This window comes from Orycteropus afer, unplaced genomic scaffold (genome assembly GCF_000298275.1).
Source record: "Orycteropus afer afer isolate SDZICR_OR568_19922 unplaced genomic scaffold, OryAfe1.0 scaffold00561, whole genome shotgun sequence".
Taxonomy (NCBI): domain Eukaryota; kingdom Metazoa; phylum Chordata; class Mammalia; order Tubulidentata; family Orycteropodidae; genus Orycteropus; species Orycteropus afer.
Window position 1 is genome coordinate 1,702,638 of NW_006922148.1, and position 25,320 is coordinate 1,727,957.

A 25,320-nucleotide genomic window follows, 5' to 3' on the forward strand; every position below is an offset into this window, starting at 1 on the left:
TATGTAGCTTTATGGTTGTGAAGTAGTCACCTGGAAGGTTCTTTCCTCTCCTCTACATCATTCCTCGTGAAGAAACATTACCCTTCAGGACACTCTGGTTAGGCCACAATGGTGCACATCAGGCTTCAGAACTGCTTGAGATGTGCTGACTGGCTCATTCCAGGCAGCCATCTCAGGCCTGTGCTCTACCCACCTGCTTGGGCAGGAGGTCATGTTTATTTGTCTCTGGGATTCAACCTAGTGCTTGTACAGGTAACTCAGGGCTGATTATTGACTGATGAGCCAGACAAAAGGGGACAAAGGAAAAAAAAAAAAAAAAAAGAGGAGGAGGAGGTGGCTCTTCTAGAGTTCTCTGCAATCCTTTAACTCAGCCCCTCCAGGATCCCTGCTCACTAGGGCAGGGATTTGGGAAGGGGAGCACAAAGGAAAGATAAGAAAGGCATCCTAAGATGGAAGAAATTGACTTTTCTTCTCATGGCAAATGAACACTCCCTTATTTGAACACTGGGTCCACCAAGCTGTGGCCACCTGTGTGTGCACCTCCATTTTTGGGCCATACCCAGTCATGGTGAAGACAATACCTGGAGGATCTGATGCAGGCCCTCCCCAGCTGATTTCTCTAAGCATTGAGTCCCAGGTTGGTACCTGTGATTACAGCCCAGTCTGGGGCTAGATTTGGTGGCTGGTGCCTGAAGATGTTGTGCCTGGCCAGTTGATATGGGGAGCACGGTTGCACGGGGGACAGGCTAGGGTCACAGGGAGCCCCCCTCTCCTTCACAAGGACCAGGATGATGCTCTCGGGCAGCCCGTTGTCTTGAAACACATATACGCCAGCATCTTGGAATTGGTAGGCAAACCTGTGGGGGCAAAGGCTCAGGAAAGAGCATAAGGAGAGTTGGCTTCTATGGCTCTGCTAAAACTAGGCACAGAAACAGTGTGACCCAGCAATGCAGCCAGCAACCTGCCCCACCCACACGCCCAGCTGGTCTGGACTGTGTGTGGTCTCCTCACCTCCCCCATGATTTGTTGTCTCTCTGTATTTATGGCTACCTGTGGGGGGTGGGGTGGGGGAGGCTGTGACTTATATTCAAAGAAACTCAGCTCCTACTCCTTATCCACCTACCCAGGTTCAGCTCAGCTGTAACTACCTGGAGAAGTTGAGGTGAGTCTCTTGAACCAGATGGTGGAGTCTCCTGAAGGCCCCGAAGTCCCAGTGAGGGTTGCTGTTGAACAGATGTTCCTTCTGGTACACAGGGTAGTGACTGGCTGAGCGATCTGAGAAATACAGGGTTGAATGGGTTCAGAGGTCTCCACATCCCAGCCTCAGCCAAATCAAACCTCTGAACTCAGCATGTTACCCTGGGGAATGAAAAGCACCAACAGTGGTTTTCAATGAAAGATCAGAATGAATTACATGTGTAATAATTTTGGTGTGAAGACAAGAACTTTCCCTAACATACTTCAGAAAACAGAAAGACCAAACATACACACCATTGGCAAGACCCTGAGTAAATGCCTCCTGGCTCTGATGCCTCTTGTAGGGTGAGAATAGCTAGGATGCCCTGCCATTCTTGAAAGGGGTTCATTTTTCTGCAGGCATACAGCAGGCATTCTATACATGCTGTGGAATGCATGAGGGAGTGAGTGACTAAGTGAACAGATGGACCCTCTGGTAGAAATATAGGCTGGCCTGCCTTAGCCATTCTCTCTACACAAGGGGGGGGGGTGTCTTGTAACATGCACAGGTGTGATTTCTTCTTCTTGAGCCCTCCCCCAAAGATGGAACTCCAACTTCCAGGGCACAGTGTACACACTGTGTAGTTGTTGTTGTTATGTGCTGAGTCAGACCAGGCAGGGTGAAAGTCATTGTGCTTACTCTACAGATGCAAAAACCAAGGCTTAGAAAGGGTGTGAGTACACTAGTTTCCAGGATTTATGGGAGAATGGACCCTAGAAGCTGGGCACAGCTTTAGGATTCTGCCACTTCCAAGTGGTGTTCCTTTTCCAAGTTTCATTTTTCTCTCACCGAAACAAATTTCCCTGAGTCCTGGGGTTCTTCCTTGCCCTCTCACCTCTCTGTCTCAACCAGTGCATTTAATGTTGCAGATCCCAAAGACAAGGTCACTATCTCCAGAAACCCAGGCATCCATTAGTAGTCTTGAGTCCTTGACTTTCTGTCATGACAGCACTGTCTTACTGATGTGTTAGTAAATGAGGGCAAAGAAGTTCAGCCCTCCTCAGAGCAGTGCCTGAGAAAAGCCCAGTGGGAGGATAGAGAGGGATGAAGGTGTTCTGAGGGACCACAGGGTGGGTCTTAGGGTGAGAGAGGCAAGGAGGCTGTGCACCCCTCACTCAGGAGTAGCTGAAGGAGCATAGTGATGAGTCTGGAGAGGACAAGGCCAGGAGCACCCTCTTGAGTTATTTGAAGGATTTTCTTGTGTAAGAAGAATTAAGATTTCTCTGTGAAGTTCCACTGAGAGGGAGTTATAAGGAGACAACAACTTCAGCTTATTAAGAGCAAGGCACTCCTTAGAAACTATGGTGTCTGAACATGGAAGGACCACCCAAGCTTGAGAGTCTTCCCAGAGAGAGCTTTGCATACTGCAGGATGACCCTTTGACACAGAGCCTCCATAGCCTGGTAGATTAATGTGCTACTGGAGCCTGAGATCTCAGAATGGAGGAAAAAGGCATTGGTGACATGTAATGGTCGGAGATAATGGCTCTTCGTGTTCCAGTGATGCTCATTTTAGACCAGCAGGTGAGCATCACATTTATTCCAAGTTAAGAGTCATAAAGCCACAGGTTGCAGGATTGAGTTGCAGAATGTTGGAGCTGGAAATGATAACTATCTCTACCACCTACATTATAGATATAGAAATTGTGTCTTAGAAAGGTGGAGTGATAAATAGTTTGAGATCCAGGGAACAGTCCAAGTCTTTGATCCCTTTCTGTGCCCCTAATCACACCCCATTCCTCTGTGGGTCTCTCTTCTGCTTTCTTGCAGCCCAGGATGGTTAGAAACTAATCTGTGCACTGGTATCCTGGGGCTGCTTAACAAACATCACAAATTGGGTGGCTACAAATGGCTACAAATTCTCTCACAGTTCTGGAGGCTAGAAATCAGAATTCAGGTGTCAACCAGACCATAATTCCTCCAAATTTTCCAGGGGGGAATCCTTCTTTGCCTCATCCAGCTTCTGGTAGCCCCAGGTGTTCCTTGGCTTGTGGCAGCATCACTCTGATCTCTGCCTCTGTCTTTACCTGGCCTTCTTCCCTGTGTCTCTCTGTGTCTTTGTCTTTTCTTTTCTTAGAAGGGCACCATTTGGGTTGTATTGGCATCCATCCTACTTCAGTATGACCTTATGTGAACTTCACTAATCACACCTGCAAAGACCATCTTTGCAAAACAGGTCATGTTCACAGGTACCAGGGGTTAGGATGTATGATAGTTGAGGTTGTGCATCAACTTTGTTTGGACCGTGATTTTGAGTGGTTTAAGCAGTTGTTATGTGGTTATTCCCATGATGAGATCTGATGTATACGCTTTGAGGAATCAGTTGAAAGGGAGTTTCCTTAGGGATGTATATATATAGGGACTTCCTGGGAAAATTCAGGAACCTTCTGTGGATCTGGATCCTGTTACACTACCTAAAACTGTCTTGTGAGTGAACAAGCCATTTTGCCTGGTGATCTTGGATTCATCATCTTCCAAAATTGACAGCTGTTATATTGTCTGCCTATCTTGAGCTTGTCAGCCCTTGCAGCTGTGTGAGTCACAAAAAGCCTCCAGCTTGATGTTTGATCCAAGAACTTGGGACTTTCCCTCCTATAACTGTGTGGGCCATTTTCCTAAGATAAATTTCTCTCTCTCTCTATATATATATATATAAGCTTAGGAGCTCTGGTGGCATAATGGCATTTGACTGCTAACCAGAAGGCTGGAGGTTCAACCCACCAGCCACTCCTCAGAAAGAAGATGGGGCAAATTACTTTCATAATGATTTTGTCTCAGTAACCCAAGGAGGGGTAGAGATGAGTCAGATCTGACTTGACTGCAGTGAGTTTTCTTTTTCTTTTAATATGAGCTTTACTGATTTTGCTTCTCTAGAGAACCAAGCCTAGTACAGGATGTGAATATACCTTTTTTGGGGAGAGTACACAAACCAACCCACAACAGTCTTATGGGAGGTCATCCAGATTGGTAGGGGAGGAATCTCAGAGCCAAGGTTGAGATGGTGAGCAGGACACTCACTGTGGGGAAGAATATGAAGCTGGAAAAGAATCACATCCCCCTCTTCAAGGCAGACCACTGGATTTGGAATATGGGGAGAGAGTCGAGAGTCCTGGGGGGTGACTTGCTCTGGGCCTGCAGTCTCATGAAACAGGGGTCTGGACTCAGGTAAACCTGCAAAAGTTTGGGAAAACAGTGAAGGACATGGGCCTCTTTCAGAAGGCACATTTGCTCACCTATTGTTGCTGTCCCTTCTCCCTTTCTGTTTAAAACCTGGGGACCCTCTCCTCTCAAGTGTAGTCTTTGAAAAATATTTTTTCATACCTTGGACTTCCATGAACTCTGAACACCTCTTGAACATCCCGTGATAGAAAGAAAGGTCCTCCAAGGTGACCATAAAAGCCCCCAATCCTTCACTTTCCTTGAAGAATGAAGTCTATACCCTGGCACCTTTGACTTTCTTGGGGAAAGCTGGGTTGATACCTCCTTCCCTGCCCCAATGCTGCCTGCTTACCGAAGAGAAGTGAGTCAAGCACATCCACCTTGGAGATAACAAAGCCAAAGGTGCCGTTGGGGCCACACTGGGCCAGGTGGGTCCTGGTACTCCCCTGCAAAGGCTGGTCTGGTCCCAGAGTGCTCATCATTTCCTGAATAACACACAGTTTTATGTGCTGCAGGAGGGCATGGAGGCAGAGATACTTGGTGGGAAGAGATGAACAGACAGGCGGAACATGCCTCCTTGGCAAGGCCCTAGATGATGCTCAGTGTATCTCCAGCTCACTTCTCCCCTCACTCAGTGTGTACCTCCTCCCCTTCTGTCCCTTCTTAGAGCCTATTCAGAAGCCTCCTGGGCCTTATTCTCTGTATCTTCAGAAAACATCCCTGTCTCAATCTATGGCACTTGTATTGATTGACTCATCACATGCCTCTTTTTCCTCTACCTGCAAATACCTTACTTAGATACCTCCAAATCCCACACCTTCTGGTCTCCTCAAATCTACTGTACAGCCCCAGCAGACAGAACCACCTACAACCTCCAGCAGATGGACTCCAGAGTGAGCTAGATCTGTGTGAGCATGGACCAACTACACTGGGCCAGTCCTGGACAACTCCTTGACTCAATAAGCACTGAAGAACAACCACAGGAAACTTCATGGTGGACAGGAGGTGGCCCTGATCTGTGTCAAAGATTTTGACAGGATTGAAGGTCGTAGAGTCAGATCTAGCCTGTGCTCAGCCACAATTTATATGACATTGGACAAGCATTTTGGCCTTGCCAAGCCTCAGATTACACTTCTGATAAATGAAGAAATAATAGCTGATGATTCCTAAGGTCACTTCTGACATTCAAATTTGATGACTGACATTGACATAAAAAGAAAAAAAAAATTACCACTGAGCATAGTGCCTAAGGCATTTGACTGCTAATAAGAAGCTTGGGCAATCTATTTCTGTATTGATACCACCTCAGAAACCCAAGCAGGGGTCGCTATGAGTTGGATCCGACTTGACTGTAGTGAGTTTGGTCTTTTTGGAATGTGCTCCTAGGTCGCTGGGTTCCACAAATGATTTGAACTTAGCTGCTAATCAGAAGGTTGGTGGTTCACATCCACCCAGACACACCACAAAGGAAAGGCATGGCAATCTGTTTCTATAAAGATTATAGCTAAGAAGACCCTTTATAACACAGGTTGTGTTGTTGTTAGGTGCCATCAATTCAGCTTCGACTCACAGCAACACTATGTACAACAGAAGGAAACACTGCCTTGTTATGCACCATCCTCACAATCCTTGGTGTACTTCAGCTCATCTTTGCAGCCACCATGTCAGTCCATCTTGTTGAGGGTCTTCCCCTTTTTCACTTTACCAAGCATCATATCCTTCCACAGGGAATGGTCTCTTCTCACAACATGACCAAAGGAGGTGAGGCAAAGTATGGCCATTCTTGCTTCCAAAGAGCATTCCGACTGCACTTCTTCCAGGACAGATTTGTTCATTCTTCTGGTATTTTCATTATTCTTCACTAGCACTGCAATTCAAAGACATCAACCCTTATTCAGTCTTCTTTACTCATTGTTCAGCTTTCATATGAATATGAGGTGATTGAAAATCCCATAGCTTGGGTTAGGCACACCTTAGCTTGCAAAGCAATATCTTTGCTCTTCAACACTTTAAGGAGGTCTTTTACAGCAGATTTGCCCAGTGCAATATGACATGTGATTTCTTGTCTGCTGCTTCCATGGTTATTGACTGCGGATCCAAGTAAAATGAAATCTTTGACAACTTCAGTCTTTTCTCCATTTTTTGTAATGTTGCTTGTTGGTCTAGCTGTGAGGATTTATTTTTCTTTATGTTGATGTCTAATCCAAACTTCAGACTTTAGCCTTCATCAGTAAGTTTTCCTGTCATCTTCACTTTCAGCAAGCAAGGTTGTGTCATCTGTATATTGCAGGTTGTTAAGGAGTGTTCCTCCAATATTAATGTCACATTCTTCTTCATGTAGTCCAGCTTCTCAGATTCTTTGCTCAGCATACAGATTGAATAAGCATGGTGAAAGAATAAAACCCTGATGCACATCCTTGCTGATTTTAAGCCATGCAGTATCCCCTTGCTCTGTTCTAATGACAGCTTCCTAGTCTATGTACAAGTTCCTCACAATTAAGTGCTCTGGAATTCTCATTCTTATCAATGTTATCCATAATTTGTCATGATTTACACAGTCAAATGCTTTTGTATAGTCAATAAAACACAAGTAATTTTTTTTTTTCTAGTATTCTTTGCTTTTAGCCAAGATCCATTTGACATCAGCAATGGTATCCTTCATTCCATGTCCACTTCTGAATCCAGCTTGCATTTCTGGAAGTTCCCTGTCAATATACTATTGCAATCGTTTTTGAATTATCTTCAGCAAAATTTTGCTTACTTATGATATTAATATTATTTGATAATTTCCACATTCTGTAGGATCACCTTTCTTTGGAATGGGTACAAATATGGATCTCTTCCTGTCAGTCGGCTAGCTAGCTGTCTTCCAAATCACTTGACAGAGACAAGTAAGTTACTCCAGAGGGGGATCCACTTGTTGCAAAATGTTGATGGGTATTCCATCAATTCCTGGAGTCTTGCTTTTCACTAATTTCTTCAGTGTAGCTTGGACTTCTTCCTTTAATACCATTGGTTCTTGATCATATGCCACCTTCTGAAATACTTGAACATTGACCAAGTCTTCTTTATACCATGACTCTGTGAATTTTTTCCATCATCTTTTGATGTTTCCTGCATTATTCAATATATTGCCCAAAGAATCTTTCAATATTGAAGTCTGAGGTTTGAATTTTTTTTTCTTCAGTTCTTTTAGCTTGAGAAATGTCAAACATGTTCTTCCCTTTTGGTTTTCTAACTCCAAGTCTTTGCACATTTCATCATCATAATTGACTGTGTCTTCTTGATCTCCTCTTTGCAATCTTCTGTTCAGTTCTTTTATCTAGTCATTTCTTCCATTTACTTTAGCTACTCTCTATCCAAGAGGAAATTTAAGAGTCTTTTCTGACATCCATTTTATCTTTTCTTCCTTTTTAATGATTGTTTGCTTTCTTCACATACGATGTTCTTGATGTTAACCCACACCTTCTGATATTAGTGGATGTTTACAGCTGTTTCTTCCCATTTTGAGTTGTGCACCCTCAGCAAGTGAAGATCCCAAGAGCTTTACTCCAGCTACATCATTAAGGTCAATTTTACTTTGAGGAGGCAGCTCTTCTCCAGTCATATTTTGCATGCTTTCCAACCAGAAGGGCTCATCTTCTGGCACTATATCTGGTAATGTTTCACAGCTATTCATAAAGTTTTCCAGTAATACATGAGACAGTGTTTCACTTGTATTCTTAAGGTTTTCAGTGGCCAATTCTTTGAGAAGTGGATGGTCTTTTCCTTCTTCCAAATCTATCTTACTCTGGAAGCTCCACTGGAATCTGTCCACCATGGATGACCTTTCTGGTATTTGAAATATGGGTGGAATAGTCTTCAGACTCAAAGCAAAATGTAAGGCACCATAGTATGACAGACTGACACATGAATGGTGGCTATGACACATAGGGTCACCGTAAGTTGGAAATGATTATATAGCAGTGGGCTATGCAGTACCTCTTTTCTACCCTTCCCTCCAACTTATAGAATGAAACTCAAATGAAGAATCCCTGGGTGGTGCAAATCTTTAAGTTCTAGGCTTCTATCCATAAGGTTAGAGGTTCAAGCTCACCCAGAGACCCCTCAGAGAAAGGTCTGCCAATCTACATGTGAAAAATCAGCCATGGAAAAGCCTATGGAGCACAGCTCTACCCTGATAAACATGTGGTCACCAAGAGTCAGAGAGAGCTTCATGAAAACTTTTTTTTTTTTTTTTATGGTAGAAGACAGTTTATCAAATAAGCTTTCTTTCCTACTGCCTGTTCTATCCCCACAGGGTGCTAAGATGCCACCATCCCCTTCTGTTCCAGCAAGCAGAGGCAACCTTTCATTCCAGCTTATCCCCACTGCATTCATTCTGGCTCACCCACTGCAAGGTGTCCCCTGCTTTCCCTTTCACTCTGAGGATCAGCTCCCTGTTGGGGCCCCAGGCCAGGGAAAGATGGGGGGCCCTGGCCAGACACTGGGCATCACAGAACTCTTCTGCTGAGATATACTCCCAGCACTGGCAGCTGTGGGGAGAAAATGGGAGGTGGCCACAGTCAGCCATGAAGCCAGTGACAAGCAAGCCCCCAAGGCAGGCCCAGGGCCTGTGTGCAGCCCTGTCTCCAAGAAGAGTGAGCTGTGTCTGTTGCTAAAGGATGATTGTGATTTTAATGGGGGCTAAAAAATGACTCATTCAATGCAATCTCTCAAATCCTGGCTATGTTGTGCACCATAGGCCAGCCTAGAGACCTACAGGGAGGACTCAGTGCCTGGGACAAAATGTACAATCATGCCTGAGAAAATAGCATGTTTGCATTGGGTGTCCTGCTTGAGGCAGGGGGGATGACAGACAGATATTAGCCTGAAATATTTCTGATTATTCAGAGGATCTTTCAGCCTTGTTTTTCTCCTTCTCTGCCCCTCTCCCACCTTCTTGGGGAAGCTCTTCCCAGTCTACAGCTCAGTAGGGGTTTGGAATTCAACCTGGGTGTCCCTTCTTAGCTTGGCCATTAGTTCAAAATCAGATGCTAGCAGTCAGTTCAGAGGCTGGACTGGTCCACTCACTCTTACTTGTCCTGCCTTGCATGCCACCCTGGCCAGTGCTGGCCTGGGCCCTCCCCAAAGGGCAGTGCTGCTCCAGGTGCCCTATGAGAGAGACCTGTATTTGGTTCAGTCTTACACCAGAGGTTGGCCCTGGCAGGGTCATTTGAAATGGGCCTGCTAGGTAGTATCAGGATCTGTGTGGAAAGGGGCAATCCAGTCTGTTCTCAGTGTTTGTATTTACTCACATTCCCAAATCAGCGCTAAGAATCCCGCCTGCTGGGTGGCAGAAAGAAGAGCAGTTATACTGCTGGGGGTTCACACATTTGCGGGTAGCAGCCAGGCGGACCTCTCCTGGTGAGCAGCGCTCTGCAACCTGCATGAGAGCATCAGAGGAAAGCTTTGGCCCTGGCATCTTCTGAAGACCCAGGGTTGGGACTCAACATCAGAGAGCATTCTGGAGAGCTGGGATGGAGCCTGGGGGAAGTAGGCTTCTTTGAGGAAAATATTGTTATGCTTGCCCTTGGCTGGTGCCTATGCTAAGACTAGGAGTAAGCTTGAACACAGAGATAGCCCACAAAAATAATAAAGACAAGGTTATTTCATTGTGGAGGTGGCCAGGTGTTAAACTGTGGATCCTGAACCCAGACCATGGATTGCATGTCAGATCACTTCCTAAGAAACACAGATGGATGAGCAAGAGTACTAGGGCTAGTCAGGGAGAGAGATCCCTGAGGCGATGAGCATCGACAAAGGTTTCATTTGAAATAGGATTGTAAGGGGAGGACATTCCAGAGTAGGAGCTGGTTCTGAGGTAAGAACATGCAGACTGTGTCAGGGGAACAGGCATGATTGACTAGGGTATGAAGAGACCTACATGAGAAAACAACATCAAGTGAGATCAGTAAATTAGCCAGACAGCTTTAGTGACTCAGGAGGCCTGGGCCAGTCCTGGACCTGCCCCATCCACCTGCTCTGAAAGTTAGCATTTGCTGGTTGCGGTGTAGTAAATTACTTAGTGTGGCTTTTCTACCCATAAGTCTTTGTAAACTCCAAGGTGGGAATTGCTATGAGCAACTGAGGAGCTCCTGATTGCTAAAGTTGTCCACCTGGAGTATTTCTGTTGGGAGTGGCACATAACAATGTTCTGGGAGATTCCCACTCTCTTGCAAGTGCTCAGAGTTCTGATGCTATGATTGGCTGGTTTGGTCACTCTGCCAGGCTCAAAAGGAGGCCTCTTAGAGGCAGAACTCTCTCTGACTGCTGGTTGAGGAAGATGTGCTGCCGAAAGAGACATGTGCTGCTGGGAAAGAGATGCAAGAGACACGCATTGCTGAGTAAGACACCGAGGGATATGCACTGCTGGGGGAGAGACTGTGAAAGACTTGCCTGAGAGGCGGTGGGCTGGGAGAAAGACTGAGCATTTTTCCTGATCTTGAATTGTAGTCTGGTGCTTCCCTAATAAACATCATAATCTGTGAGTTCTGTGTGGCCACTGCAGTGAATTATCGAACCCAGGAGAGAGGTGGTGGGTGCTTTGGGAGGAACGGTTGCAGAAAGGGCTGGAGGGAGGCAGCATGTCTGGCCTGGCAGGAATAGGCCTTGGGCTATTGATGGTGATTCTGTTTTCCTCTTGTGGGATTAGAGGAGGTAAGAACATGTGGCCTCCTTGCCCTTTTTGCAGTGGTTGTGGTAGCTAAAGTTGTGTGTCAACTTGGCTGGGCCATGGTTTTGAATGTCTGGGAAGCTGGGTGTAGTTATTCCCCATGATGAGATTGGATGTGGTGTAATCAACTCCTTGGGGAATCAGCTGGAAGACATTAATCAGTGGAAGGGGAATTGCCTTTTGTGTGTAGTATTCTTCCAGTATATGTGGAGAAATGTTGGGAAAGGTCTCTAGCTTTTGGCACATCTGGATCCTGCATTTGGCCAACTCTTCATCTCAGTGTCCTGCCATGTTTCTTGTCAACCTTGGGATTGTTCCTGGACTAGAACTAGTGGCCTCCCATGTTGTCTGCTAATCTTGGGACTGTGCCATTTTACTTGTCAGTCTTGGGCTCATCAGCCACAGCAGTCAGCAGCAGTATGAGTCAGAAAAACTTCCAGCTCTAGTGGGTCTGGAACCGGAGGCAGAGTTGAAACCCAAGGTCATGGGGCTTTCATCCAGCCTCTAGAGCTGGTACTTTGAACTTATAATCTAGTCTCCTAAACTGTAAGAGAATAAATCCCTATTTCTTAAGGCCACCCTTTTATGACATAACTGTTATAGCAGCAGTAGAGAACAAAGACTGTTGTGGAAGCAGGTCTTTGAACCAGTTCATTCAGGGTTCAAGCTCCTGCTGAGAAATTGCATTTCCACCCTAGATATACTGAATCAGAATCTATAGTTTGACATATCAATCAATCACCTGGGGATCTTGTTAAGCTGTAGATGCTAATCCAGTATATCTGAAGTGCAAAATCCAGCTTCTTAGCAAGGCGGTCAAACTAGAATGAACAAGTTTGAAACCCTTGTTGGAAAAGGGCTGGGAGTTTAAGAGCCTTTCCTTGGGGATAATTTCAGGGAAGACACTTACTCATCCGAATAACCCAATTATGTAGACTAGTGGTAGCCAAATGTTTGATCATACTCTCCCAAGAGTACAAAATCATTGTAAAAATTACTATAAGATATCGTCCTTCATATACAATACACATTGAAATAAAAATAATGGGACCAAAAAATGAATATGAATAATTTTAATATTTTCTTCTCACACAGTTGGTACAGGTAGGTGAGGCCCCAAATTGCCCTCTCTTGGTGGATGTCTTCAGCATCCTCACAGCCCTAACTTCTCTGGCTTTCAATTTCCAGCAGTCTCCCCCCATCAGTGACCTCTTTTCTATGTGCACAAGTGGTACTGCTCTCTGATCTGAGATCACACGTATAAGAGGAGAATTCTCAGCTTCTTGAGTTTGAGGGATTTTTTTCTATTAAAATCAGAGACAAATGTAGAAGGTTTCCATGACAGAAGTCACCACTTTGGATTGAGGATGTAATGCACAAGTGCCCTAGGTCAGTCAAGCAAGCTCTGCCTCTGACTGGCTGCACTGTGTTGGGAACTCATGTTACCTTTTTTAGTTTCAAGCTCTTCAGATGAAAGTGGGAAGGTTGGAACTGCAGGAGCTGGGCAATGTGTGGCCAGACAGGATATGCTGGGCTAACAAGTGGAACCTTGAGAGTACAGGTAGTTTGAAGGGAAGCCCTGTGAGGAAAGTGTAATTGGGTAGCTGGTTCTACAAGGCTGTGTCCACAATTCACTGGGGTGGGAAGAAGCCGCTTAGAGGCTGTCTCAGTAATGCAGCCATGAGAGAAAGAGCGCTCAGGCTGCACAGAAGTTAGAGAAATGTAGAGTACAAGAAGGCTCTTTAAATCCCAGTGGAGGTAGAGATGCCTGAGATCAGGTGTTCTTGGTTATTTGGGGTGGGAGGATGAAGCCTATCTCCTTGCCGTCCTAGGAGGGCCTAAGTCTTGGTCTGAGGTAAGCACCATGGGATGAAGGGCCCATTGGTGACAGGCATGCAGGGTAGACACCCAGACTGCTCCAAGGAACAGCTCCTCATCCATGCTGAGGGCTTCCAGTAAGTTTAAATTTGAGAAAGAGCTTTGGACCGGACCAGCAATTTCCAAACATTAGTGAACATTAGAATCACCTGGAGTGTTTGTTTAACACAGCTTTCTGGTCCTTCCCAAGTCACTGATTTAGTCAGGGTAGGCTTGGGAATTTTTATTTCTAACAAGTTTTCAGGTGATGTTGTTGTTAGTGACCCAGGACTACACTGTGAGAACATCAGAGCTAGAAGAAAGCAAAGTGCAGAGCCACTTGTGCACATAGAAAAGAGGTCACAGATGGGGGGAGACTGCTGGAAATTGAAAGCCAGAGAAGTTAGGGCTGTGAGGATGCTGAAGATATCCACCAAGGCCCCAAGCCAGAAAACAGTAAGAATATAGACAGTAGCAACAGCCGGATCCAGTGGTGACTGGCTTTTCAAGAAGCAGAATCTTCAAGGTGTAAGGCAAAACTGCTTTGATTCAAAGGAGGTTATTTGGGGGTGGGGTGGGAGCAAGCTAGTAATAGAGCACTTGGGACTGACTCAAATACCAGGCTAAGTTTCCATCATGCCTAGGGAAGACAGGCTTGCCTCTGGTTTAGGGCCAAGTAGTATTTAGAAATTATAGGGCAGGGGATTTAGGTTGAAAGCAGGTAAGAATTCTGTGAAAGTGGAGCCAACTGTCCATGGTGGTCATGTGAGCAGTTATGGATGTGAGCAGGTGATTTCTGCACAGAGTAGCTGGTCAGCATCAGACTCAGAGCCACCAAAGCTGGCCATGATGGAAGAATCTCCCAAGAGTAGTGAGCAAGGCTTAGCTCTATTTCCTGAGATCTGCCTCCTCCCTGGGTTCTCTTGTTCTTTACTGTTGCTCTATCCTTTCCCTCAAGTGGGATTGAGGGAAAGGAGAGAGCTGTGGTTTTCATTAACATCTCAGCTTATGTGTGAACATGAACCACAAGGATATGCCCTTCCTGTGAACACAGGATATGGTAGGAGTGAGTGAAAGAAACTTCATGAAAGTCCACAGTTGGTGGAAGGGTCATGGAGAGAGAGAAACATGACCTTAGGCAATTTCTCTACAATCTCTCTGTTTGAAAGTGTTCCAGTGATTGACATGAGTAATGGCCATCCCTTCAGGGGGCCTCTGCCTCCTGCCTGTAGGGAGTTATCTCACCCTCAGAGTGACCACATCAACCTACAACCTACAAATGTTCCTCAAAGTCAAGCAAGAACCATATACACAAAGAAGTGGGAAAGGGTAGAACTATTTAATGGCTCTTCTAAGATTCTTTCCAGTACTAAGATTCTACAGTTCTATGACAATGAAAAAGACAGGAAAGGAGCAACTCTCTGCTTGTATTCATGTGACACAACCTTTTTGTGGTCTTCTAATTGTGAAAGGGTAACACCACCTAGTTCCAAGATTGCAGTGAACATTGACTGTTTCCTGTTTTAACAGGAAAAGAGATGATGCACACCAGACTTCTCCAGAAACCACTCCTCTCACCCCTTATGCCTCTTCTTTTACTGGGACTGCAGGGAATTACCTGGGGCTGACAGTCCTTGTCACTGTTGCTCTCATCACTTTCCAGGCCTCTATCATTGTGGGATATGTGTCCTGCCTGGCAGATGCAGGATCCATCTGACTTCTGGAAGACCCGGTTCAGGCCCCGACATGTACAATGGGAAGAACCTGGAGATGGAGAAATCCCAGAACTCATCATGGCTTGATGTGGCTAGATACAGGATTACATTTCCAGACCCTCTCCTCAGGATGCAATTTAGGTGTCGGTCCTTAAAGGCCAATTACGACTTTCCATCAGAATCATCTGGGAAGGTTTTTAAAAACATTGATGCCCAGGGCCTCTGTAGATCAATTATATAACATCTCTGGAGGTGAAGCCATGGTATCTGTCCTCCTAAAAGTCTGCTAGGTCTTATGTATTTTGGTAGTCTGGATTGAAAATTCCTGATGCATTTGAAGGGAGCTCTGGTGGTGTAGTGCCTAAGGAATTTGACTGCTAACCAGAAGGCTGGAGGTTCAAATGCACCAGACACTCCTTGGAAGGAAGATGGGGCAATCCATTTCCATAGTGATACTGCCTCAGAAACCCAAGAAGGGGTCACTATGAGTCAAAATAGACTCACTGGCAGTGAGTTTGGTTTTGGTTTGGATGTATTTGAAAGCATCTCCTTATGTAGGGTTTTGTTTCTGTAAGCAATACTACAACACAGTGTGGGGTCAGCCCCAAAGGACTGGCACAATCACTACCTGTAAGGGTTTAGAGTAGAGAGATCTGCAGAGACTAGAAGGCCTCACAGAAGCTTGAATAATGGATTGTGGTTTCATAGGTAGGGAGAGGCAGACAGGCATTTGCAACAGATAAGGTAAGTAGGTGGAGAAGCACAAATTTTATTTGGTAGGCAAAAAGGACTCAAGTTTAATTTTTTCTTCCTGAGGAAAGCCACTGGGAAAGATATAAGATGGATGTAGAGGGTTCACTGCAATTTTGGCCTGTTTGCCCCTTCTTGGACTGGTATCTATTCAGGGAGGAAATACCCATGTGAAGTTAGCCAGTATCAGTTTATAGATAACAACCCATCCACAATGTAAAAAGTATCAAGTAGATCTTCAGAATTGCTTGTTGAATAATTAATTGAAAGTTACCTTTTGTAGTTGTAAATAGTAATACCAGTTGATCCAGCAATTCCACTACTAGAAATATGTCCTAAAGAGGAGAGATCCAAGACACAAGTAGATACATGTACACCTACATTCATCACAGCACTATTTACAATAGCAAAGAGAAAGTGCCTATCAACATATGACTGGAAAACCAAACTATGGTACGTATACACAATGGAATACTATTAAAGAATAATGAAGCATCAGTCAATCACCTTACAGAATGGATAAACTTGGAGGACATTAATAAATAATAAATCACATAGGACAAATATTGTATGAGTATAAAAGGAATTCTGGTGGCATAGTGCTTAAGGCATTTGACTGCTAACCAGAAGGCTGGCTGTTCAAATGCACCAGCCACTCCTCAGAAGGAAGATTGAACAATCTACTTCTGTAGTGATACTGCCTCAGAAACTTAAGGAGGGGTCGCTATGAATCAAGGAAGGAATTTTTCTTTGTTAGTTACCACAGTTGGGAGGGTAGAAGAAGGGGGATAAATTGAGCATAGCTAAGATACAAGTGAAGAGAAAAACATATAAAAGAAGCATGTGACTACAACAATATCACTATGAAAAAGGAATACATGGAGAGGTGCACAAGATACAGACAATAAAAGCAAATACTATTGCATATACAATACTGCATTATCACTAATGTTGTTGTTAGGTGCCATTGAGTCAACTCTGACTCATTGCAACCGTATGTACAAAAGAATGAAACACTTCCCTGTCCTGTGCCAACCTCCCAATCCTTTCTATACCTGAGCCCATCATTGCAGCCACTGTATCAATCCATCTCATTGAGGGCCTTCCTCTTTTTTTTTTTGACCCTCCACCTGACCAGGCATGATATCCTTTTCCAGGGAATAGCTCTTCTGACAACATGATCAAAGTAGGTGAGATGAAATCTGGCCATTCTTGCTTCCAAGGAGCATTCTGGCTGTACTTCTTACAGGACAGATTTGTTAGTTCTTCTGGCAGTCCATGTCACTTTCAGAATTCTTCACCGACACCACAACTCAAAAGTATCAACTCTTCTTCTGTCTTCCTTATTCATTGTTCAGCTTTCACATGAATGAGGTGATGGAGAACACCTTGGCATGGATTAGGTGGACCTTCATCTTCAAAGAGATATCATTGCTTTTGAGCACTTTAATGAGGTCTTTTGCAGCAGATTTGCCCAGTGTAATACATTGTCTGATTTCTTGATTGCTGCTTCCATTGGTGTTGACTGTGGAAACAAGTATTGTGAAATCTTTGACAACTTCAGTCTTTTCTCCATTTATCATAATGCTGCTTATTGGTCCAGGTTTGAGTTTTCATTTTCTTTAAGTTGAGGTATAATTCATACTTCAGAATGTAGTCTTTAATCTTCGTCAATGAGTGCTTCAAGTCATTTTCACTTTGAGCAAGCAAGGTTGTGTTGTCTGCATATCTCAGGTTGCTAATGAGTCTTCCTCCAATCCTAATGCTGTGTTCTTTATATAGTCCAGCTTCTCAGATTATTTGCTCAGCATAAAGATTGAATAAGTATGGTGAAGGGATACAATCCTGAATCACTCTCTTCCTGTTTTTAAAGCATGCAGTATCACCTTGTTTTGTCCAAATTATTGTTTCCTGGTCTATGTACAGGTTCTTCATGAACACAATTAAGTGTTCTGGAATTCCCATTCTTCTCAAAGTTATCCACAATTTGTTATGATTCACACAGTCAAATGGCTTTGCATGGTCAATAAAACACATGTAAACATCTTTCTGGTATTCATTACTTTTAGCCATGATCCATTTGACATCAAGTGATGTCCCCTCGTTCCACATCCTCTTCTGAATCCAGCTTGCATTTCAGGAAGTTCCCTGTGAATATTCAGCTGCAACCATTTTTGAATTATCTTCAGCAAGATGTTACCTGCATGCAATATTAGTGATATTTTCCACATTCTGTTTGATCACCTTTCTTTGGAATGGTTACAAATATGGATCTCTCCTACTCATTTGGCACAGTAGTTGTTCTTCCAAATTTCATGGCATAGATGAGTAAGTGCCTCCAGTGTGGCATCAATTTGTTGAAACATTTCAGTGAGTTTCCATCAATTTCTGGAGCTTTGCTGTTTTTTTTTTTTTTTTTCTTTCAATTCCTTCAGTGTAGCTTCAACTTCTTCCTTCAATAACACTGGTTCTTTATCATATGCCACCTCCTGAAATGGATGTACATTGACCAATTCTTTTTGGTACAGTGAATCTGTGTATTCCTTCCATCTTCTTTTGATGCGTCCTGAATCATTCAATATTTTGCCCACAGAATCTTTGAATATTGCAACTCAAGGCTTGAATTTTCTCTTCAGTTCTTTCAGCTTGAGAAATGTTGAGTATGTTTTTCCCTTTTGGTTCTCTAACTTCAGGTTTTGGTACATTTCATTATAATTAACTTTGTCTTCTTGAACTGCTCTTTGAAATCTTCTCTTCAGCTCTTTTATCTTGCCATTTTTTCCATTTGCTTTAGCTACTCTCCACCCAAGAGCAAGTTTTGGAGTCTCTTGTGACATCCATTTTGGTCTTTTCTTCCTTTCTTGTCTTTTTAATGACCCTTTGCTTTCTTGGATAAATTTCTTAATGTCATCTCACAAGTTGTCTGGTTTTTGGTCATTGGTGTTCAATGCATCAAAACTATTCTTTAAATGGTCTCTAAATTCAGGTGGGATGTAATCAAGGTCATATTTTGGCTTTCGTGGACTTCTTTTAATTGTCTTCAACTTCAGCTTGAACTTGTATATGAGCAGTTGATGGTCTTTTCACAGTCAGCTCCTGGCTTTGTTTTTGGTGAAGATATTGTGCTTCTCCATCACCCCTTTGCATGGATGTAGTTGATATGATTCCTGTATATTCCATCTGGTGAAGTTCATGTGTATAGCTGCCATTTATGTTGTTGAAAAAATGTATTTACAATAAATAAGTCATTGATCTTGCAAAAATCTATCATGTCATCTTCAGCATCATTTCTATTACCAGGGCCATATTTTACAACTACTGGTGATTCTTTTTTGTTTCCAACTTTTGCATTCCAATCACCAGTAATAATCAACACATCTTGATTGCATATTCAGTCAATTTCAGACCGCAGAAGTTGGTAAGAATCTTCAGTATCCTCATCTTTGGCTGTAGTGGTTGGTGCATAAATTTGAATAATATTAGTATTAACTAGTCTTCCTTGTAGGCATATGGACATTATACTACCACTGACAGCATTGTACTTCAGGATGTATCTTGAAACATTTTTTATGATGATGCATGCCATACCATTCCTCTCCAATTTGTCATTCTCAGCATGGTAGATCACATGGTTGTCTTATTCAAAATGGCTAAAACCAGTCCATTTCAGCTCACTAACACCTAGGATATCAATCTTTACATGTTCCATTCCATTTTTGACAACTTCCAATCTAGGAAACTACATTCATACTTTGTACATTCTGTGTTGAGATTATTAATGGATATTTGCAGCTGTTTCTTCTCATTTTGAGTCATCTCACATGAGCAAATGGAGGTCCTGAAACCTTAATTCATCCATGTCATTAAGGTTGATTCTACTTTGAGGTAGTAGCTGTTGCCCAGTCTTATTTTGAGTGCCTTCCAACCTGAGGGGCTCATCTTCCACACTATATCAGACATTGTTTCAGGACTATTCATAAAGTTTTCCAGTAATATATCAGACAATGTTTCACTGCTCATAAGGATTTCACTGGCCAATTCTTTGAGAAGTAAATGGCCCCTTCCTTCTTCCAAGTCTGTCCTAGTCTGGAAGCTTCACTGAAACCTGTCCACCATGGGTGACCCTTTGGGATTTGAAATACTGGCAGCATAGCCTTCAGACTGACAAGAACACACAAGCCACCACAGGATGACAAACTGACAGAAAACTGGTGGAGCACAACACAGTATACACAAATACTGTTCTCCATCTTACTTTGGTGAGTAGCAACTGAGGTCTTAAAATCTTGTAAAAGGACATCAATTTCTTGGTCTCCAATCACGTGGAGCAAAGAAAAGTGAAGAAAATAAAAGACACATGGAAACAATCCAAAGAACAAATTGTGCATGGAACCTCAGCCTATATGACACTGAGACTAGAAGAACTAGATGGTCCCAGGGTACCAATGCCAACCAGGCAGAAAGGAATCAAAATTGGAGATCCTGGGTGTTGTTGTTGTTGTTGTTGAGTAACATCACATCAGCTCCAACTCATAGCAACCCTATGCACAACAGAATGAAACACTGCCCAGTCCTGCATCAGCCCCACTGTGACTGTCCATTTCATTGAGTGCCTTCCCCTTTTCTGTTGGCCATTCACTTTACCAAGATGATATCCTTCTCCAGGGAATGGTTCCTTCTGACAACATGATCAAAGTAGATGAGATGAAGTCTGGCCATTCTCGCTTCCAAGGAGCATTCTGGCTGTACTTCTTGTAGGACAGATTTGTTAGTTCTTCTGGCAGTCCATGGTACTTTCAGCATTCTTAAAGGCTTGTAAGCAAATTATATTTAAGATCTAATTATTGGTCTCCTGTCATCCGGAGCAAAGATGAGTAAAAAAAAAAAAAAATTGAGACACATGGAAACAGTCTGAAGAACAAATGGATCATTGGAACCTCAGTCTATATGTCCCTGAGACCAGAAGAACTAGATAGTCCCTGGATACCAATGCCAACCACTCAGAAAGGAGTCAAAATTGTTCATGAACACTTTAAAGAGATCTTTTGCAGTGGATTTGTCCATTGCAATAAGTCATCTATTTCTTGACTGCTGTGTCCATGGTCATTGATTGTGGGTTCAAAATTGGAGATCCGAGATACAGTGGGAGAAATCTGTGGAACAAAACTCGAAATAATAAAAAGGCCAAACTTACTGATTTGATAGAGACTGCGGAAATCCCTGAGAGTATGGCCCTGAGTCATCTTTTGGGCCTGGAATTGAACTCCCTCTCGTGTCTTAACTCTCAGGCAAACAATAGACAGGACTACGAGCTGAACACTTGTGCCAGGGAGATACAGTCTTTAAAACAATAAACTATAGGAGATCAGAAAGACATAGAGGCAGGAATACATAGGCAACATGGACCCAAGAAAGGATAACCAAAAGAGGGATGTGGAAGGAGAGTTGTTACACTGCAGGGTATATAACCAGGGCCACAAAACAAAATGTATCTGAACTACTGAACATAAAATGAATCTGCTTTGTAAAATTTCATCCAAATCACAATAAAATTTAAAAAAAAGAAAAGAAAACTGGATTTGTTTCTTGTTGTTAATAGACTCATGTTCTTTCACCAAAAGATATTTAAAAGCCATGAATAGGAGAGATAATTATTCCCACTGTAGAAGAGAGGATTTTTTTTTTTTAAGATAATTATTTTGAAGGCAATTGAAAAATGGTTGCAGCAGTATATTGGCAGACAATTGCCAGAAGCTGGATTCAGAAAAGGACCACGGAATGGAACAAAGGATATCACTACTGATGCCAGGTGGAACTTAGCTGGAAACAAAAAATACCAGAAGGATGTTTACTTGTGTTTTATTGACTATGCAAAGGCATTCAAGTGTGGGAATCATAACAAGATATGGACAACATTGCAAAGAATGGGAATTCCAGAACACTTAATCATGCTTATGAGAAACCGGCATATAGATCTAGAAGCAGACATTTGAACAGAACAAGGGGATACTGCATGGGTTAAAATCAGAAAAGGTGTGTGCTGGGTGTATCTTGTTACCATAGTTAATGAATCTGTATACTGATCAAAAAGTTCCAGAAGTGGGAATAAAAATGGAGTCTCATAATCACCACACTATTTCCCTCTAGCATCTTAGTGCTTGAAAAACTAGGTACAGCAGTTTGAATTAGGGATTTTGGTGCTCTAAACAGCTCACTGCATCAGAGTGTACTAAACACAGAGGAGTAGAATTAGAGGAAAAGCACAGGGAAAGAAATTAAGGAAGATCTACCTGGTGGAAAGCAGACAGGCAGCCGAGAAAGATCATTGAAGACTTCCCTGGGGGAGTGGCTGGCAGGTGAGAATGGCCACCTGAGACGTCCCTGGGCCAAGGCAGAAGATACCCTATATCAGCATACCAGGAACCACACCAACACACCAGCAAACATCACAAGAATCTACCTTCAACACCTGACTTTATCTGTAACCTGGGTTGACTAGGTGCAAACGGGCAAAGGCAGCACCACTGAATCCCAAGCAGAGAGCTCATTGGTACTGCAGGAGGGCAAGCTCATTCCCCTCTCAGTGGGTCACTGAATAGGCTTGGGTCAGCTTGGGTGGCATTGAGAGGTCTGTGCTTGTCTTTGTCACTGATATCAGGACCACAGGTTACTAGCAGGCACTATCCTGACTCCAGAACAGCTGAAACTGCATGCATCTTTGATGCCACAGGTGGGCAGTATAACAGACAAACTCCCAAGCCATTCACTGTCTGGGCAGATTGGGCAGGCACATGGGCAGATGGGGTGGAGAGAGAAAAATTCGTGGCTGAGTGTGAACCCAAGAATTTGCCTTGGATTGGCTTTTTGGTGCCGAGGGGCCTCGGAAGTGGGGTCTTTACATATGTCTGAGCCTGGGGAAAGTGGCAACACACTAACAACAGGAATCTTTCCTGAAATTGAGCCACTGGCTTGTAAATAACACTACAACATCATCAGTAGCAGCCTGCTCAAAGCCCTAGAAACCGATCCTAGAAACACCAAGCTTTCTTTCTTCTGCTCCCACCTTCTCCACCAATGACTTCACTCATTCAATAGAAGAAACCATATTTAGCCAATTACCATAAAACCTCCTGGTTCAAACTCTAAACCCTCTTTACGACAAACAGAAACACATATCCATATTCCACACAGTGATTCCACCATCACAAAGAAAACTGCAGAGCAACCCAACATACCTTAATCAATAATAAAATAAAATACACTGGCTTCATCCTTTCAAAATATTAAACCATAAAACCAAGACAAAACAAATCAAGATGTCACCAACAGTTAAAGACAACCTCAAAATGTCTAGGAAACAACAGGCAACCTCAAATCAAACAAAACAGGACAAGGCATTAGAAGAAAAACTACGAACAAAGGTCTCATTATACATGGAGGAAGAGGAGGCAATAGAATTATCTGAGAAGGAATTTAGAAGATATGTTTGTAGAGCTATACAAGAGCCTAAGGAGACCCCAAACAGAAACAAGGAGAACACAGACAGTTCCTGGAGGAACTCAGGAAAATCATTGAGGAGAGGAATATTAAGATTAATGCACAATCAGAACTCAGAGAAAAACAGCAGTTAACAATGCAGAAGATGTCTACTGATGTGAAAAGCATGAGCACCAAAATGACAGAATTACACAACACAGTAGAAGCACAAAAGAGTAGATTAGAACTGGCTGAAGAATGCATATCCCAACTAGAAGACAAATCGTGGACACTAGCCTGCATGAAGAAAAATCAGAACAAAGATTTAAGAGAAACGAAGAGAACCTAAGAATTATATGTGGTGACATGAGATAAAATGATATAAGACTCATTGGAGTTCCAGAACAAGAAGAGGCAAAAAAAGACCACTGAGAAAATTGTGGAAGACCTGCTAACAGAAAACTTCCCCCATATCATGAAGGAAGAAAAGATATCTGTCCAAGAAGCTCATAGAACCCCACACAAGATAGATCCCAAAAGAAAAACACTGAGGCATATTATAATCAAACTTTCCAAAACCAAAGACAAAGAAAAAATTTTGAGAGCTGCTCAGGAAAAAAGAAATATTACTTATAATAATCAAACAATTAGGCTGAGCTCTGATTACTCAGCAGAAACCATGTAAGCAAGAAGGCAATGAGACAGCTTATATAAAATACTGAAAGAAAGAAAGAAAGAAAAAAAACCTTCCAACCAAGAATCCTATATCCAGCCAAATTATCCATCAGATATAAGGGTGAAATCAAGGCATTCTCAGATAAACAGAAATTGAAAGACTTTGTGAAAACCAGAGCAACCCTACAAGGAAAGATTAAGGAAGTCCTTCCAATAGAGAACCTACAACAGAGATCAACAAAACCAGGATACATCTCATCAATACTAAAACCAAATCAGAAATAGATACTAAAAATAAGACCATAAAACATTATACCCTAAAAACCAGAGAACTCATTCAGCACACAACAACAGCAACTAACCTATCAGAGGGAATAATTCTTCTAGTTACAGACCATCAAATGGAGAGGAAAACACAACATCTTCGCAGCACACACTGTTCTAAAAATGTAGAGACAAGAATATACTCCAAGGTAACCACAGAGAAAAGTAACAATTCCTGTAAGCAAATCCAGAAGGAAGGAAAACATATGGGCTTAATAAACACAAAACCAACTATAAAGAAGGAAAGGGAGAAAGCATTACCCAACAAACTGAACTCAGCACAGAAAGGTACACAAACCAAGGAAATACCAATGACACAACAAAAAACCACAATAGAATGACACCAATCAATTCATACCTATCACTAATTGCACTCAATGTGAATGGGCTAAATGCACCTATAAAGAGAGAGTGGCAGCCTGGATAAGAAAAGAAGACCCAGCGATATGCTGCCTACAAGAGACATCCCTTAGATACAAAGATAAAAACCAATTAAGAGTTAAAGGATGGAAAAGAATATACCAAGCCAATGGAAACCAAAAAAGGGCCAGGGTAGCAATTTTGATTTCTGATAAAATAGACATTAAGATGAAAATCATCTTAAGAGACAAGCAGGGACATTATATGATAGTGAAAGTGTCAACTGACAAAGATGATGTTACAATAATAAATATTTATGCACCCAATGAAAGTGCTCCAAAGTAAGTGAAGAAAATATTAACTGAATTAAAAGGGATAATAGACTACTCTATGATAGTAGTAGGAGATTTTAACACACCACTTTCAAGGAGGGACAGGTCAACTGGAAAAAAACTGAACAAGGATACAGAAGAACTCAACAGTACAATTAACCAACTGGAACTCATAGATATATATGGAGCACTTCACTCAACAAAAACACACTTCACATTCTTATCCAGTGCACATGGATTCTTCTCCAGAAGAGACCATATATGCTAGGACATAAAACAAACCTCAATAAATTCAAAAGCATTGAAACACAGCAAAGCATCTTCTCGGACCACAATGCTATAAAACTAGAAATTAATAATAGGAAGAGCAAAGAAAAAGCATCAAACATATGGAAGCTGAATAACTCACTGCTTAAAAACTATTGGGTTACAGAACAGATAAAAACTGAAATAATAAAATTCCTAGAAACTAATGAGAATGAAGATACATCCTACCAAAACCTATGGAACACAGCGAAAGCAGTACTCAGAGGACAGTTTAGAGCAATAAATGCATACATCAAAAAAGAAGAAAGAGGAAGAGTTCCGGCAAGATGGTGGACTAGGCAGAAGGACTGCACAGACCCAGTTCAACAAAGAAAAGGGAAACCAATTAACACAGACACAGAAGATAATCTTGGACCCTTGAGCCTTGAAGGGAAAGATACAGAAGTGGACTAAA